Genomic DNA, 16,175 nt, shown 5'->3' with positions numbered 1-16,175 from the left:
ATTATTTCTATTAAATTGGTGAACATGAATTGTGGCTTTGCACAGTAAAATATGTTGAGACGGAATCAGAAAATTTCAATCCAGGAGACAGCACCTAATAGCCTGAATACGCCTAGGATTGTCTGTTCTTGGAAGCTAAGCAGGCTCAGGACTGGTCATTCTAGGGTACTCGGAGGGGAAACAGCCGAGGAACAACAAGTGCTGTTGGTTTTTGAGGGGCGACTCTCTTGTCTGCTTTGCGATAGACAAAAGTTAAAAAAAATTTCATGTATGTTACATTGTAGATTGAGCATCGGACTTGTCAGCCACAAATGAGCCTGCAGCTGACGTGGACATTTACCCCCTCCATAAATCTTCGTCCGCGAAGCCAAGCCAAAGAAAGAAATTATGTGACAATAATGGGGTATTATAGTAGTAGTTAAGACAACTTCGCAATAATTTTAAAGTGACCTCCAAATGGTGGAGCAACATTCCATTCAATAGCAGGGTTTAAATTAAACTGGCAATGCCATCTATAACCAAATCCCATGAATAACTTAAATAATTCAAAGAAAATTATCCCACAAAGTCCAAACTTTCAAAGCTTGCCGTTTCAGGACTCTTCAATAGTAGATCTTTGTCAACCAACCAATGAAGTTTATACTTTTTTTTCTGTATCTATTTAATATTACTTTGCATGGGAAAATTTTGCAATTTTCATTATATATTTTATAATGTACATTATAATAATTACATATAAAATCAAAATAAATTCATGAAATTTATGCATTTACACAGTACTTGAAGGTTTTCTAAGGATGTGTGCACCTCAGCCATGAGAACTTGAAAAATTATCTTGACTATATAGCACCAAATTTCCAATTGTAAAGGCACAATAAATACAAAGCATTTATTCATTTTCAGTCAGAATATATTAATACTAGCATTTAAAAAAAATACACAAGAAATGTCTCAATGTCATAAGAAGAATTGTAAAATAACAGATTTATATTAGAAATGTACCTCATAAAAGGGGATTGCTGTTTCATGTTTTTACCCATGTCAAAGTTTAGTCTGAATGCTTTCATGATTGGATTTTTTTTTTGCTCACTTTTGAGTAGTACTTTGCCCTATATGATTGCAGTTGTTCCAATTTGCAGCAATGATACACAACCAGTTGCTGGAAGGTGGTGTGTGACTAGTAAGTTTCCAACCCAGTGTTTGACGTTTTAAAGTGCTGTAGTTGATTGAATTACCTTTGCCGACTCTAATCTTTTCCATCAATTGAAGATTTTGCTGTTCAATATTTGTAGAGTTAAAAGCTGTTAAGACAAGCTTATTGTGCCTATAACTGCCACCAATCTCTGCATCTGGGGTGGGAAACCTTTTAATTTAGACATCCAGCAAATTAACAGGTTATTTCAGCCCACAAGTATGTACCTGGAGTGTAGGTTAATTGGGCGGCACAGACTTGTGGGCCAAAATGGCCTGCTACCATGCTGGATGTCTAAAAATTAAAAGATGGCCCATCCCTGCTCTGCATATTTGCTCCTCTAATTCCCATTGACTATTTGGCTTGTTGTGCACTCCCAAAAAGGTGTTCATATCTTTCTTGTTCCTCTGTTTCACCCCTTTGGGCTCATTAGCTAACCCACCTATAATGTCACATCTGATCATTGCTGAGATCCTCCTTAACCCATAATGCAACATTCCCTCCTCTATTTAACCCATCACCTGTACCCTGGAGTGTTGAGCTGCCAGTCTCGCTCCTCTTATCCAGACTTCTGCAATGGCTACCACATCCTAGTCATGTGTTTATCCATTCCCTTAGTTCACCTGCTTTACCTACGTGCAGTTTTAAACTAAAAGTCCTTCCTTGCCCCCTGCTTTTCTCCTGCCCACTAACATTTCTTTCATCATTTTCGATACTAATTTCCAACCTCTTGCCTGTCTTGTATAGGATCCCACCCTTGTCAATCTAGTTTAAAGCCATCTGTATGGGATGCTGATCCCCCTGGTTCAGGTTCAACCCTCTTGAACAGATCTCTCACTCTCTCCCAGAATAGATTCTAATGATCCAAAAACCAGAATCCCTGATCCCTGCACCAGCTCTACAGCCACAAATTCGTCTGGTCTATCTTTCTACTTTTGAGCTCACTAGCACATGGCACCAGGAGTAAGCTAGAGAACAATTCCTTGAGGTTATGCTTCTCAACCTTTTACCTAATTATACTCATTGTGCAAGACCTCATTCCTTACTCTATCTTCTGAGCTGGTCACCATTCCTGCTGCTGCTAGTTTTCTGAAAGGTAATTTCAACCCCACCCCACCAACACTTGTTTCCAGAGCAGCATACAAAGTGAGGGGAATGTCTGCTTCATTCCTTTGCCTCTCCTGGTGGTCACCTATCTGCTGGCTACCCCTTAGCTGTGACGTGAAATATGCATCTATGATCCTCTCCTCGTTCCAGGTGATCCTGAGTGCACCCAGTTGCAGCTCCTGACACCCAGGGTCAAAGAACTGGAGATGCAGCTGGATGCACTTTTCAAAGATGGAGCCTGCAGGGAGAGCACAAGGATCATGACTTCCCATATCCAGCAGGGGGAGTATTCCAGTCTCCTGGATTGTCACTCCACTGATTAAGCTTTACGAATAGAGCCTAGATCGTTGATAAATTTTGTATTTGTTTCTTATTTCTCAGATTAGATTCAACTTTATTGTCATTTTGCCATGTAAAATACAAAGCCAATGAAATACAATTAGCATCTAACCAGAAGTTGAAAAAATATGACTACAAATAACCACAGGAAAATAAAAACAAGTGCATTCAGCAAGCAATTATAAAAGTACAGAGAGTTTAATGTGAGTGCAGTACCACTCAGTGCTTTGATTTAAGGTTCAGATGGAAGAAGAGTAAAAAGTCTATAGTTAAGGTGCGATACATCCTTGATGCTCTTCGCCCTGGCCAGACAGCATTCCTGATAGATGTTCTCAAAGGTGTGCAATTGGATGCTGATAATCCGCTAGGCAATTTTCACCACCTACTGAAGTGTTTACGGTCTTATACATGAGAATTACCATGCCACACTAAGATGCCACATGTAAGTATGCTCTCAATGGTTCAGCTGTAAAAATGGGAAAGTGTTTAATTGGGGAATGGCTAATTATGATGGGATGAGGCAGGAACTAGCAAGAGTAAATTGCAAGGATGAAAGCACAGAAGTAATGTGGAGGAAGTTTAGGGATAATTTGTGTTGGGTTCAGGATAGGTTTGTCCCACTGGGAAAAGGAAAAGAGGGTAGAAAAAAGGTACTGTGGTTGGCAAAGCTGGTGAGGTAGCTAATCAAGAGGAAGAAGGAAGCATACATTAGATATAGGAAATAGGAAGGGCTCATGAGAAGTATATGATAGCCAGGAAGTAAGTTAGAAAGAATTTACGAGAGTTCAAAGGGGGTGTGAGAAGGCCTTGGCATGTAGGATTAAGGAGAACCCCAAGGCAAGAATGAATGAATGACAAGAATGAATGCTGCTAAAGGATAAAGAGGCGGAGGAGGTTGGGGAGACCCTAAATAAATACTTTAAAGTTTTCACCAGAGAAAAGGACCTTGATCAGGGTGAGATGGAATTGAACAGGCTTGTGTGCTGGACAATGTGGAGATTAAGGAAGAGGAAGTCTTGGATCTTAAAAATATTGATTGATAAGTCCCAGGACCTGGATGTGATATCTTTTTGCCTTGTGGTCAATGACTTGTGGAGTTCTGCAGGGACCCCTGCTCTTTGTGATTTTTATAAATGGTCTATTTAACAAGAAGCAAAAGGATGGGTCAGTAAGTTTGTGGATGATATGAAGGTTGGAGTAAATGTGGATAGTGCTGAAGTTTGTCGTAGGTTTCAAAAGGATAAAGGAATCTTAGCAAACCTCTGCAGATATGTTGTGGAAAGTGTGTTGACTGGCTGCATCACAGCCTGGTATGTGGGGACCAATACAGAAAAAAAAAACCCTGCAAAAGGTAGAGGACAGAGACCTTTACATCACAGGTAAAATTCTCCCCTTTGAGAAAATATACATGGAACACTGCTGTCGGAGAGCAGCAGCAATCATCAAGGATCCACCCCACCCAGGGCACACTCTGTTATCGCTGCTGCCATCAGGAAAGAGGTATAGGTGCCTCAAGACTTGCACCACCAGGTTCAGGAATAGCTGCTACCCCTCCATCATCAGACTCCTCAACAACAAACTCAATCAGGGACTCATTTAAGGACTCTTTGCACAATATTTATTTTCAGTATTGCATAGTTTGTGTACATTCTTTGTTTAAATTAATCTCTTGCGTATGTATCTTTTTCTTCAGTACAGTTTTGCTACCACTAAGTAGAAACTCTGCCTGGCCCTGTGGAAAAGTGTAAGATACTTTGCAGGATATAACATGAAATTTATAAATGGTGACGTATTAATTATTAATTTTTCCTCTATTGCAAAATATAGACATAATTAGCTCAACATTTATGAACCTTCAGAATGTGTTATAAAAGACACACTGGACTGACAGCTGATTTTTTTTCAGCTGTGCAATTTGAATGTTTCAGGAAAGCTGCTTCACAATTTGAAAATTGGGTGGGATCTTTGCAATAGTCTGATCGACATTTGTCTCTCAAGCAACAAACACAGACTTTCTAACCTTTCCTGGTTCAACTGAAAGGCCATCCACATGAAAGGTCAATTATCATCTTGCACATTTACTGGCTGACCTGCTGAGCTTTTCCAATACGCTCTTTGTTATTTCCTGTCCAATTGTCCAATACTGTGAACTGTAAAAAGCCAACTTTGATTTGGGGATTTTAAAGGCTAGGAATTTCTTCCCTGAAGACCTGACCAAATGTAAATCTGATAGAAAAGCAAAGTTGGCTTTTTACAGCACAGATTACTTAACTACAATAAATCCCACTTTATTTTACTCAGTGGTAGAGGCTGGAACAATAGGAACATTCAAAAGACTCTTAGATAGGCACATAGATGCAAGAAAAATAGAAGGTAGGAAAGGATTAATTGTGCAGTAGGTTTATATAGGCTAGTGGTTCTTAACCTTTTTCTTTCCTCTATCATACCACTTTAAGTAATCCCTATGCCATAGATGGTTTATGATTAGTAAGGGATTGCTTACTAATGTGGGTGGAAAGAAAATGTTTGAAACCACTGTTTTAATTGTTCCCTAATTGACTTGTTATGTGCACAGTTTCATAACTCCAAAGGAAATGGGCCAATGACAATTTTTCTCAAGATAAATATTTCTGTAAAATTTGCAACCTTCCTTTCCCAATCACATACCACCTTAAGCAATCCCTTACTAATCAAAGAGCACCAATGGCATAGGGATTACTTAAAGTGGCATGTGAGTGGAAAGAAAGAAGTTGAGAACCACTGATATACATATACAAAGGTACAAGATTAAAATTTATAATAAAGTAAAAATAAAGGTGAGAAGAAAATGGCAGTGAAGAGAGAAAAGTCTAAAACAACGGGAAGAAAAGAGGAAGAAAGAACGTCAGAAGAAGGTGAAGGCCTTACCTGTCCGAAGAGGCCCGCCGCGGAGAGAGAAGCCCGCTCCCTCAGGTCAGTGGAAGTCCCGGGCTCGGGACTACAAAAATGGCTCGCAGAGCCGAGTAAAAGTGCACGATGCGCATGAAAAAAAACACACTGACGGGAGGGGGGAACAGCTGCGGAGTCGATCTCCACAGCTGAGAGAGACACCTGCAGCACAGCAGCAGGTGCAGAACACAGACAATGACGACAACAAGAAAGAAGAGAGTAAAAAGAAAACAAGGAAACAACAGATGGTCAACCCAGAGGAAGAAGAAGAACAGAAAGAAATGGAAGAAGAAGAGAAAGGCAAGACAATGGATATATCTTTTTTTAAAGAATATATGGAATCAGTGAAAGAATGGCAATTACAAGAATTTAATGAGATAAAAAGAAGAATTAAGAATCCAGAAGAAAAAATGAATAAAATAGAAATGGCCATGAAAGAGATAGGAAAAAGAGTGGAAAATATGGAAGAACGAGAAACAATCGTAGAAATGGAAGTAGAGGAATTAAAAGAGAAATTAGAAGAATCTAATAAAAAAGTTAGAGGCACATGAGCTGTTAGCTCAGAAGATAGATATAATAGAAAACTATAATAGAAGAAATAATATAAAGATAGTGGGCCTTAAGGAAGATGAAGAAGGCAAGAATATGAGAGAATTTATAAAAGATTGGATCCCCAGGGACCTAGGAAGACCAGAATTACAGGAAGAAATGGAAATAGAGAGGGTACATAGAACTTTAGCCCCGAAACCACAACCGCAGCAAAAACCAAGATCCATTTTAGTAAAATTCTTAAGATATACAACAAGAGAAAATATATTGGAGAAAGCAATGAAGAAAGTAAGAGAAGACAAAAAGCCACTGGAATATAAAGGTCAAAATTTTTTTTTCTATCCAGACATAAGTTTTGAACTCCTGAAGAAGAGGAAGGAGTTCAATACAGCAAAAATGATCTTATGGTAAAAAGGATATAAATTTATGTTAAAGTACCCAGTGGTACTTAAAATAGTTATTCCAGGGCAACAAAACAGACTATTCTCGGATCCAGAGGAAGCAAGGAAATTTGCAGAACAACTACAAAACAAGCAGAGAGATGAAGACATGTAATGAGAGTAAAAATGACCACGAACTATATGTATGTGTGTAAAGGGGTATATGTGTGTGTGTATATATATATATATATATATATATATATAGTGTGTATACATGAATGTATCTGTATTTAGAGGAAAATATATAGAGTATAGACAAGAATTAATAAGGGAGGGAAAGGGAATAGAGGGAATAAGGAGGGAATTAAAAGAATGACCTTTGTTACATATGAAAATTGAAATCTTTTCTGGGGGGGGCTGGGTGGGGAGGAGTTACGGTGACTACAAAATCAGTTGACGTTTGCGAGTGAATTCGCAAATCCAAATGGAGAGGGGAGATGTGGTTGCCCGACAAGGGATAAAGGGCAACTCAGGAGGGGGAGGGGAGAATGGGGTTAAAGAAGTTTTAAATAGGAGAATAAGGAAAATGTTTGATGTTTTAGAAATGTTGTCTTATAAAGTGTTCAAAACAAGAAAGCAGAAATGGATAAGAAGGAAAGGTGATGATGGAGAAATGGAAAGGGAAGATAAACAAAGTATGAAATGGCTACGCTGAACTATATGACTTTAAATATTAACGGAATGCATAACCAAATTAAAAGGAAGAAACTGCTAAATTTACTGAAAAAAGAAAAAATTGATATAGCATTTTTGCAAGAAACACATTTAACTGAATTGGAGCGCAAGAAATTAAAAAGAGATTGGGTAGGACATGTAACAGCAGCGTCGTATAATTCAAAAGCAAGAGGAGTAGCTATATTAATTAGTAAAAATGTGCCAATTAAAATAGAAGAGGAAATAATAGATCCAGCAGGGAGATATGTAATGATAAAATGTCAGATATATTCGGAGTTTTGGAATCTACTCAATGTATATTCACCTAACGAAGAAGATCAAAAGTTTATGCAAGATATTTTTTTGAACATAGCAGATACGCAAGGGAACATATTAATAGGAGGGGATTTCAACCTGAATTTGGATTCAAATATGGACAAAACTGGGAAAAAAATTTAACAGAAAGAACAAAGTAACCAAATTTATAATTAAATCGATGGAAGAAATGCAACTTTTGGATATATGGAGGAAACAACACCCAAAGGAAAAGGAATATTCATATTACTCGGCTAGACATAAAACATACTCAAGAATAGACCTATTTTTGTTATCAGCTAGTATGCAAGATAGAGTAAGAAAAACAGAATATAAAGCTAGAATATTATCGGACCATTCACCCTTGATATTGACAATAGAGTTAGAGGACATCCCTCCAAGAATGTATAGATGGAGATTAAACTCCATGCTACTTAAAAGGCAGGATTTTAGGGAATTCATTGAAAGACAAATTAAAATGTATTTTGAAATAAATACGGAATCAGTGAAAGATAAGTTTATACTATGGGATGCAATGAAAGCATTCATTAGAGGGCAAATAATAAGTTATGTAACCAAGATGAAGAAGGACTATAATCAGGAAACAGAGCAGTTGGAAAGGGAAATAGTAAATATAGAAAAAGAATTAGCAATGAAGGAAGATACAACTAAAAGAAGAGAATTGGCAGATAAAATAATAAAATATGAAACACTACAAACATATAAGGTGGAGAAGAACATAATGAAGACAAAACAGAAATATTATGAACTAGGGGAAAAAACGCACAAAATTCTAGCATGGCAGCTTAAGACAGAACAAGCTAAGAAAATGGTATTGGCATCAAGGAAAAAAGACAAACAAATCACATACAATCCAACGGAGATCAAGGAAAACTTTAGAGAATTCTATGAACAATTATACCAAACTGAAAACGAAGAGAAAGAAGGGAAAATAGATGAATTTTTAACTAAAATTGAACTACCAAAATTACAAATAGAGGAACAAAATAAATTAACAGAACCATTTGAAATAGTAGAAATACAAGAGATAATAAAAAAATTACCAAATAATAAAACACCAGGAGAGGTTGGATTCCCAATAGAATTCTATAAAACATTTAAAAATTTATTAATTCCTCCCCTCCTGGAAGTAATCAACCAGATTGATAAAACCCAAAGCTTACCAGATTCATGTAAAACAGCAATAATTACAGTAATACTAAAGCAAGGGAAAGATCCACTCGCACTAGCGTCATATAGACCAATATCATTACTTAACACAGATTATAAGATAATAGCTAAACTATTAGCAAACAGATTAGCAGAGTATGTACCAAAAATGGTAAATCTAGACCAAACTGGATTTATTAAAAAAAGACGCACAACAGACAATATTTGTAAATTTATTAACTTAATTCATGCAGTAGAAGGGAGTAAAGCGCCAACAGTAGCAGTTGCTTTAGACGCAGAGAAGGCCTTTGACAGAGTAGAATGGAATTATTTATTCAAAGTATTGCAAAAATTCAGTTTACCAGAGAAGTATATTAATTGGATTAAAGCATTATATAAGGGGCCATTGGCGAAAGTGACAGTAAATGGATATATATCAAAGCAATTTAACTTTAGCAGGTCAACACGGCAGGGATGCCCACTGTCACCCTTATTGTTCGCGTTAGCTATAGAACCACTAGCAGAATTGATAAGAACAGAAAATAATATAAAAGGGATAAAAATAAAAGACAAGGAATATAAAATCAGTTTATTTGCGGATGATGTTATAGTATACTTAACAGAACCAGAACTATCAATAACAGAATTATATAAGAAATTGAAGGAATATGGAGAAGTGTCGGGTTACAAGATTAATGTAAATAAAAGTGAAGCAATGCCAATGAATAATGCGGATTTCTCAAAATTTAAGAAGGAATCACCATTCAGATGGCAAATGCAAGCAATAAGATACCTAGGTATACAAATAAATAAAAATCTTGGCCATCTATATAAACTCAATTATTATCCACTAATGAAAAAAATTACAGGACGATTTAGAGCTTTGGAAAGATTTACCATTAACACTAATAGGAGGGATAAACTGTATTAAAATGAACATTTTCCCAAGGATATTATACCTATTTCAGGCATTGCTAATACACTTGACAGAGAAATTCTTCAAGGAGTTAAAGAAAATAATAAGGAATTTTTTATGGAAAGGGGGGAAACCGAGGATAGCACTAGATAAATTTACAGAATGGTATAAACAAGGAGGCTTACAACTGCCAAACTTTAAAATTTATTATAGAGCCGCACAATTAAGATACCTATCAGATTTTTATCAAACAAGGGAAAAGCTAGATTGGACTAGATTAGAATTAGATAAAATAGGGGAAAAGATACCTGAACACATATTATATAAATGGGATGAAAAATTGGTACAACGTAGGAGTTCTCTAGTATTACATCATCTACTCAATATTTGGAAAAAGGTTCATGTAGAAAGGAATAAAACAAATTACCAATTACCAAAACTAATATTGACGCAAAATAAGTTACTCCCTTTTACAATAGATTCCCTTTAGAGAATGGGAGAAAAAAGGGATCAAAAGAATAGAAAATTGTTTTTCAGGAAATAGATTATTATCCTTTGAACAAATGAAAGATAAATACAATATAACTCAAGATACAGCGCTGGCATATTACCAATTGAGATCCTACTTGAAGGACAAATTAGGAAGCAGTCTGAGGTTACCAGAGGGAAGTAACTTTGAATATGTGATTACAGATACAATGATAATCAAAAGATTTATAACAAATATGTATATTAAACTGCAAGAAAAGGAGAATGAGGAAACAAATGGTAAAACTAAACAAAAATGGGAACAAGATTTAAATATAAAGATAAAAAAGGAAACATGGGAGAAGTTATGTTCTGGAACGATGAGAAATACAATAAATACGAGGTTACGTATGATACAATATAACTGGATACACAGGCTATACATTACACCTCAAAAGTTAAATAAATGGGACCCAACAGTATCTGACAGTTGTTTTCGATGTAAAAAAGAAATGGGAACAACAATTCATGCAATCTGGATATGTGAGAAAGTAGAAAAATTTTGGGAAGATCTAAACCAAATATTAAATAAAATTACAGAAAACAATATTCCAAAAAATCCAGAGATCTTCCTCATAAGTAACATAAAAAACAAAGAATTTGGAATTGATTTGGATGGTGCACAAAAAAGATTTGTTAAGATAGCTCTAGCCGTAGCAAAAAAATGTATTATGTCAACCTGGAAATTGGAAGATAATTTGAAAATACAACAATGGTATATAGAAATGAATAAATGTATTCCATTAGAAAAAATAACATATAGTTTAAGAAATAATATTGAAATATTTGAACAAATATGGGAGCCTTACATGAAACACAATAGAGAAAACCTACCGGGGACATTCACTACCTAAATTAACGAAAGGAGAAGGAAATGAAAAGAATTGACTCAGTGGAATTTCTTGTTTATTTTTATTGAATGACAACATTGTTTGACTGGTTTAATGTATCTTAGATTTTGTACTTTAAATGGATGGGGGGAGGTAGGGAGGGTGGGATGGGAGGAGGGAGGGGGGGAGAAAATGGCACTGTATATATTTGAAAAGGAAAATGTATGTATCATGGTCAATGTGGTTTATGGTGTGAAAAATAAAAAAATTAAAAAAAAGCTTTATCATAGCAGTGGACAAATATAAAAGCAGGCAATGGAGAAGTGTTTAATTGGGGAAGGGCTAATTATGATGGGATGAGGTAGGAACAAAAGAAAATAGAGAAAAGATGTTCACAGGAGAAAGCACAGAAGTAATGTGGAGGATGTTCAGGGACCACCTGCATCAGATTCTGGAATGGCTTGTCCCACTGAAACACAGAAAAGATGGTAGAAAAAGAGAACTATGGCTGACGAAGCAGGTGAGGCAGCTAGTCAAGAGGAAGAAGGAAGCAGGAAACAGGATGGGCTGATGAGAAGTATATGGTAGCCAGGCAGAAACTTTAGAAAGGACTCAGGAGAGCTTGAAGGGGGCATGAGAAGGCCTTGGCAATTTGAATGAAGGAGAACCCCAATACGTTCTATATGTATGAGAAGAACAGAAGAATGATGAGAATGAAGGTGAGGGTGTTTCAGGATAGAAGAAATGTCCGTGGAGGGGGAGCAGATTGGAGAGGTCCTAAATGAATGCTTTGCTTCAGTATTCACCACAGGAAAGGTTATTGATCAGGGTGAGGTCAGAATAGAGCATGCTTTTGAACTGGATGATGTTGAGATTAAGGAAGAGGAAGTGATAAGTTCCCTAGGCCAGACGTGATATACCCTAGGTTGCTGTGGGGAGGATTTCAGATTTGTTGTCAGCGTACATTACTGAGATTCTACTTTCTGTGGGTGAGCCAGAATTACCACTAATCGGTAGTGCAAAACAAATGTTGACACTGTATACATGTAAACAAATAAAGACCTGTAGGAAGATAATGAATGTAAACAAACTGCAGTACAGAGAGAATTAAAAAAATCAATCAAGTGCACAAGTAAGAGTCCTTAAAGGAGTCCCTGATTGAGTTTGATGTTGAGGAGTCTGATGGTGGAGGGGTGGCAGCTATTCCTGAACTTGGTGGTGTGAGTCTTGTGGCACCTAGACCTCTTTCCTGATGGTAGCAGTGAGAACAGATCTTGTGCTGGATGGTGGGGATTCTTGATGATTGCTGCTGCTCTCCGACGGCAGATTCCCTTTAGATGTTCTTGTCAATGGGGAGGTTTTTGTTTGTGATGCTCTGGGCTGTGTCGCTACCTTTTGGAGAGCTTTACGCTCAGGGGTTGTGGTGTCCCCATAGCAGACCATGATGCAGACGGTCAGCACATCTTCACCACACATCTGTAGATATTTGTCGGGTTTCTGGTGCTATACAAACCTCCGCAAATTCCTGAGTAAAGCAGAGGTGCTGGCGTGCTTTCTTCACAATACCATTGGTGTGTTGAGTCCAGAAACACTTTAATTTAGTCACCCTCTAATCCCCCAATGATCACTGGATTGTATACCTCGGGCTTTCCCTTCCTGAGGTCAGCAATCCGCTCCTTCGTTTTTCATGTCATTGAGTGCAAGGTTGCCGTTGGTGCACCTTCATCCAAGTTTCCAACCTTCCTCCTGCATGCTGATTCGTCAGCTTTCTTTATACAACCCACTACTTGGTATTGTCAGTCAATTTGTAGATGGTGTGAATGTCGTACCGAGCCCCACAGTTGTAGGTGTGAATTGAGTTGAGTAGGGGGCTAAGAACGCAGCCCTGTGGCACTCTGGTACTGATGCAGATTGTGGATGAAATAATCTTACCAATCCTAACTGATTGTAGTCTGGAGGTGAGGAAATCCATGATCTGATTACACAGTGGGGTGTTGAGTCCCAAATCTTGGAGTTTGCTGATCAGTTTTGAGGAGATGATAGTGTTAAATGCCAAACTGTAGTTGATAAAGAGCATCCTGATGAATGTATTTTTTATTGTCCAGGTACTCCAGGGCTTTGCGTAGAGCATGAGATTGCATCCTCCATTGACCTGTTCCTACAATAGGCAAACTGGAACGTATCCATGTCACCGCTCAGACAGGAGCTGATATGGCATCATCACCAGCCTTTCAAAAGACTTCATCACTATTGATATAAGCGCTACTTGTCGATAGTCATTAAGGGAGGTGACTGCACTCTTCTTGGGAACTGGTATGATTGATGCCTGTTTGAAACAATCGTGTACTATGCCCTGCTGGAGTGAGATATTGAAGATATTAGTTAATTCATTGGTAAGTTGGCCAGCACAGATTTTTATTACTGGGGTGGATGCTTTCCTCAGATTCACTCCCCTGAAGGCAGCAGGCACTTTGTCATCCAATATGGACAAGATGGGATCATCAGGGGTTGTGGGGGTGTGAATCTTTGCCTTTTACGCCTAATTTGATGACAGTAACAGCATCAAGTTCCTCTGGGAGTGAAGCTTTGCCATCTGCTACTTCACCGGATTTGGTTTTGTAGGTTATGGTATTTAGGTCCTGCAACAGGAGTCCCTTGTGTTTCCATTTTCATCTAGAATCTGCTCTTCACCAGGGAGATAGCTTTTTGCAAATCATACCTGCTCCTTCTGTATTAACCTGCATCTCTGTACTTAAATGTCTGTGATCTGTCTCTCAGCAGGTTCTCGATTTCATTGTTCATCCAGGGTTTCTGTTTGGGGAAAGAATTTGGTGGGGACACCCCCAATCCACAGTTGTTTTGAGATAGCTGGGGCATTGGCTATTGATCTTTGAGTTCTCCTTTGCCACAGGGGAGGTGCTGGAGGATTGGAGAACTCAGCCTTCTGGTTTGACTTTTCAAAATGCATCACTTACACATCCAGATTGAACTCCATCTGCCACTTTTTCACCCAAATATGTACCCTTGTGGCAGCACACATCCTCATGGCGAACCGGTCCTGCTTGTATCGCCACGTGGTGGGGCAGCCATGGGGAAATGGCGTCGTCAGACTTCAGCATCCCTTCCAGCGCGCACCTTGGGGAGCTATTATGTCACAATGCACCAGGTGACTGAGCTCATGCTGCCCTTATAGGGGCACGCTGAATTTGAATAAAAACCAGTCGTTAACGACCCTCAATGTAGTGGGTGTGTTTCTTCTACTGCTCACACTGCCACAGTGGTGACCCTGATGAGCCCAGATGCTTTTCTGGACTCAAAAGACCATGGATTCATCAGAGGTAAATGCTTTCTCCATCAAGCTCTTCCCCCCCCCCACCCTCTTTTGGACCCACCGACCGAGAATGTGGTTCGGGCGGGCAGAAACACAATTTCAACTCCACAACATCTCCTCAGACGCCACGATGTTCTATCATGTCGTGAGCGCTCTGGACCAAGATACGGCAGCGAGGGTGGACGACATCATCCACCACCCCCCAGCTACGGGAAAGTACACTGCCCTCAAAGACCTGTTGCTTGGAACTTTTGGGCTAACTCCCAGCAACGGGCTTCCAGGCTCCTTCACTTAGACGGGCTTGGGGACCATAGTCCATCGGTACTGATGGATGAAATGCTGGCCCTGGCGGAAGACCACAAGCCTTGTTTTCTTTTCTGCCAGATATTCCTGGAACAGATGCCGGAGGACATCCAGCTGCTCCTCACAGATGAAGACTTCTCAAACCCGAGGAGAGCAGCAGCCCGTGCGATGCCCTCTGGCACACGAAGAGGGAGAATGAGGCAGCTCTCAACCAGGTGGCATGAGCAGGAGCCAGCTGACTGCAAGCCGCTCCCAAGACCAAGCCAGAGGAGGGCCAGTCGATCTGGTGTTTCTATCACCAGCACTCGGAAGTGTAAGCCCTTAAGTGCCAACAGCCCTACCGGTTTCAGGGAAACGACCAGGCCAGCTGCCATTGATGGCTGCGATGGCTGGCCACACAAACTGCCTCCTTCATGTGATGGACAGATCCACCGGCTGCCGATTCCTGTTGGACACAGGCTGAGCTCAGCCTCCTCCCCCACAGCATTAAAGACTCGCACCTGATCTCGAGGTCCAACCCTGCGGGCGGCCAACGGCTCCACCATGAGGACCTATGGCACCCACAGGGCACAGATCCAGATCGGGAAGGAGAAGTTCGACTGGAGGTTCATCCTAGCCTCCGTGGGCACCGCACTGTTAGGGGCCAACTTCCACAGAGCTCACTGCCTACTGGTTGACATGAAGGGCAAAAGGCTGGTCAATGCCCGAATGTTCCACTCCACCCGACTGGACACAGCAGAAGACCGCAGGTGCAAAATCACCACTGTAGCCACCACCAGGGACAAGTTTGATGAGCTCCTCCATGAATTCCCTGCCATCTTAGAGCCACGGTTCAACACTGCCCTGCCCCAGCATGGGGTCTTCCACCACATCACCTCTCAGGGCCCCCCCGCTACATGCTAGACCCACACGGCTGCTGCCTGAGAAGCTCCAGCAGGCAAAGGAAGAGTTCTCCAGGCTCCAGGAACTGGGAATCATCCGGCACTTGGACAATGCCTGGGCATCGCTGCTCCATATGGTCCTGAAATCGTCCGGGGGCTGGAAACCTCGTGGGGACTTGTCTTGGGTAAACTTGTACCTTTCACTTTGTTCATTTTAGATTGGTCACAGTGTTTGAGCTACCGAAAGAAAATAGAGACACACACCGAGAGCAGTTCAGTCTACACAAATGTTTATTACAAATATAAAGCAGGTTTCAAACTACAATATGCAAGCCTGGCTAATCATACTTAACAACTCCTGGACTGGTCCCAACTGCCGAAGCGAGGCAATGACGGCACACTTGTAGTAGGCTGCCGGGGCGCCGGTAGCAGCTCCTTCACCTCCCCCGACCGGGACGTTGCTCGGACTCTAGCTGTTCTTCCTTCTTGACAAGGGATGTTCCCATCCCTCGGAGAGTCTAAACTTCAGCAGCAGGACCACAGACTTTTATAACCCAAAAACAATTAATCATGCACACACTCCCTCTAACATTTGTCAGTCCAAATCAAAGCTTCTACAATTTAGAAGATTAATTATTATGGAGCAGGATGCTATGATATCCTGGTTTATCTCGTAGATACAAAGACTTATT

This window comes from Narcine bancroftii, chromosome 5 (assembly GCF_036971445.1).
Source record: "Narcine bancroftii isolate sNarBan1 chromosome 5, sNarBan1.hap1, whole genome shotgun sequence".
In the NCBI taxonomy this organism is placed as follows: domain Eukaryota; kingdom Metazoa; phylum Chordata; class Chondrichthyes; order Torpediniformes; family Narcinidae; genus Narcine; species Narcine bancroftii.
The sequence above is the reverse complement of the archived record's forward strand: the minus strand, read 5'-3'. Positions refer to the sequence as shown.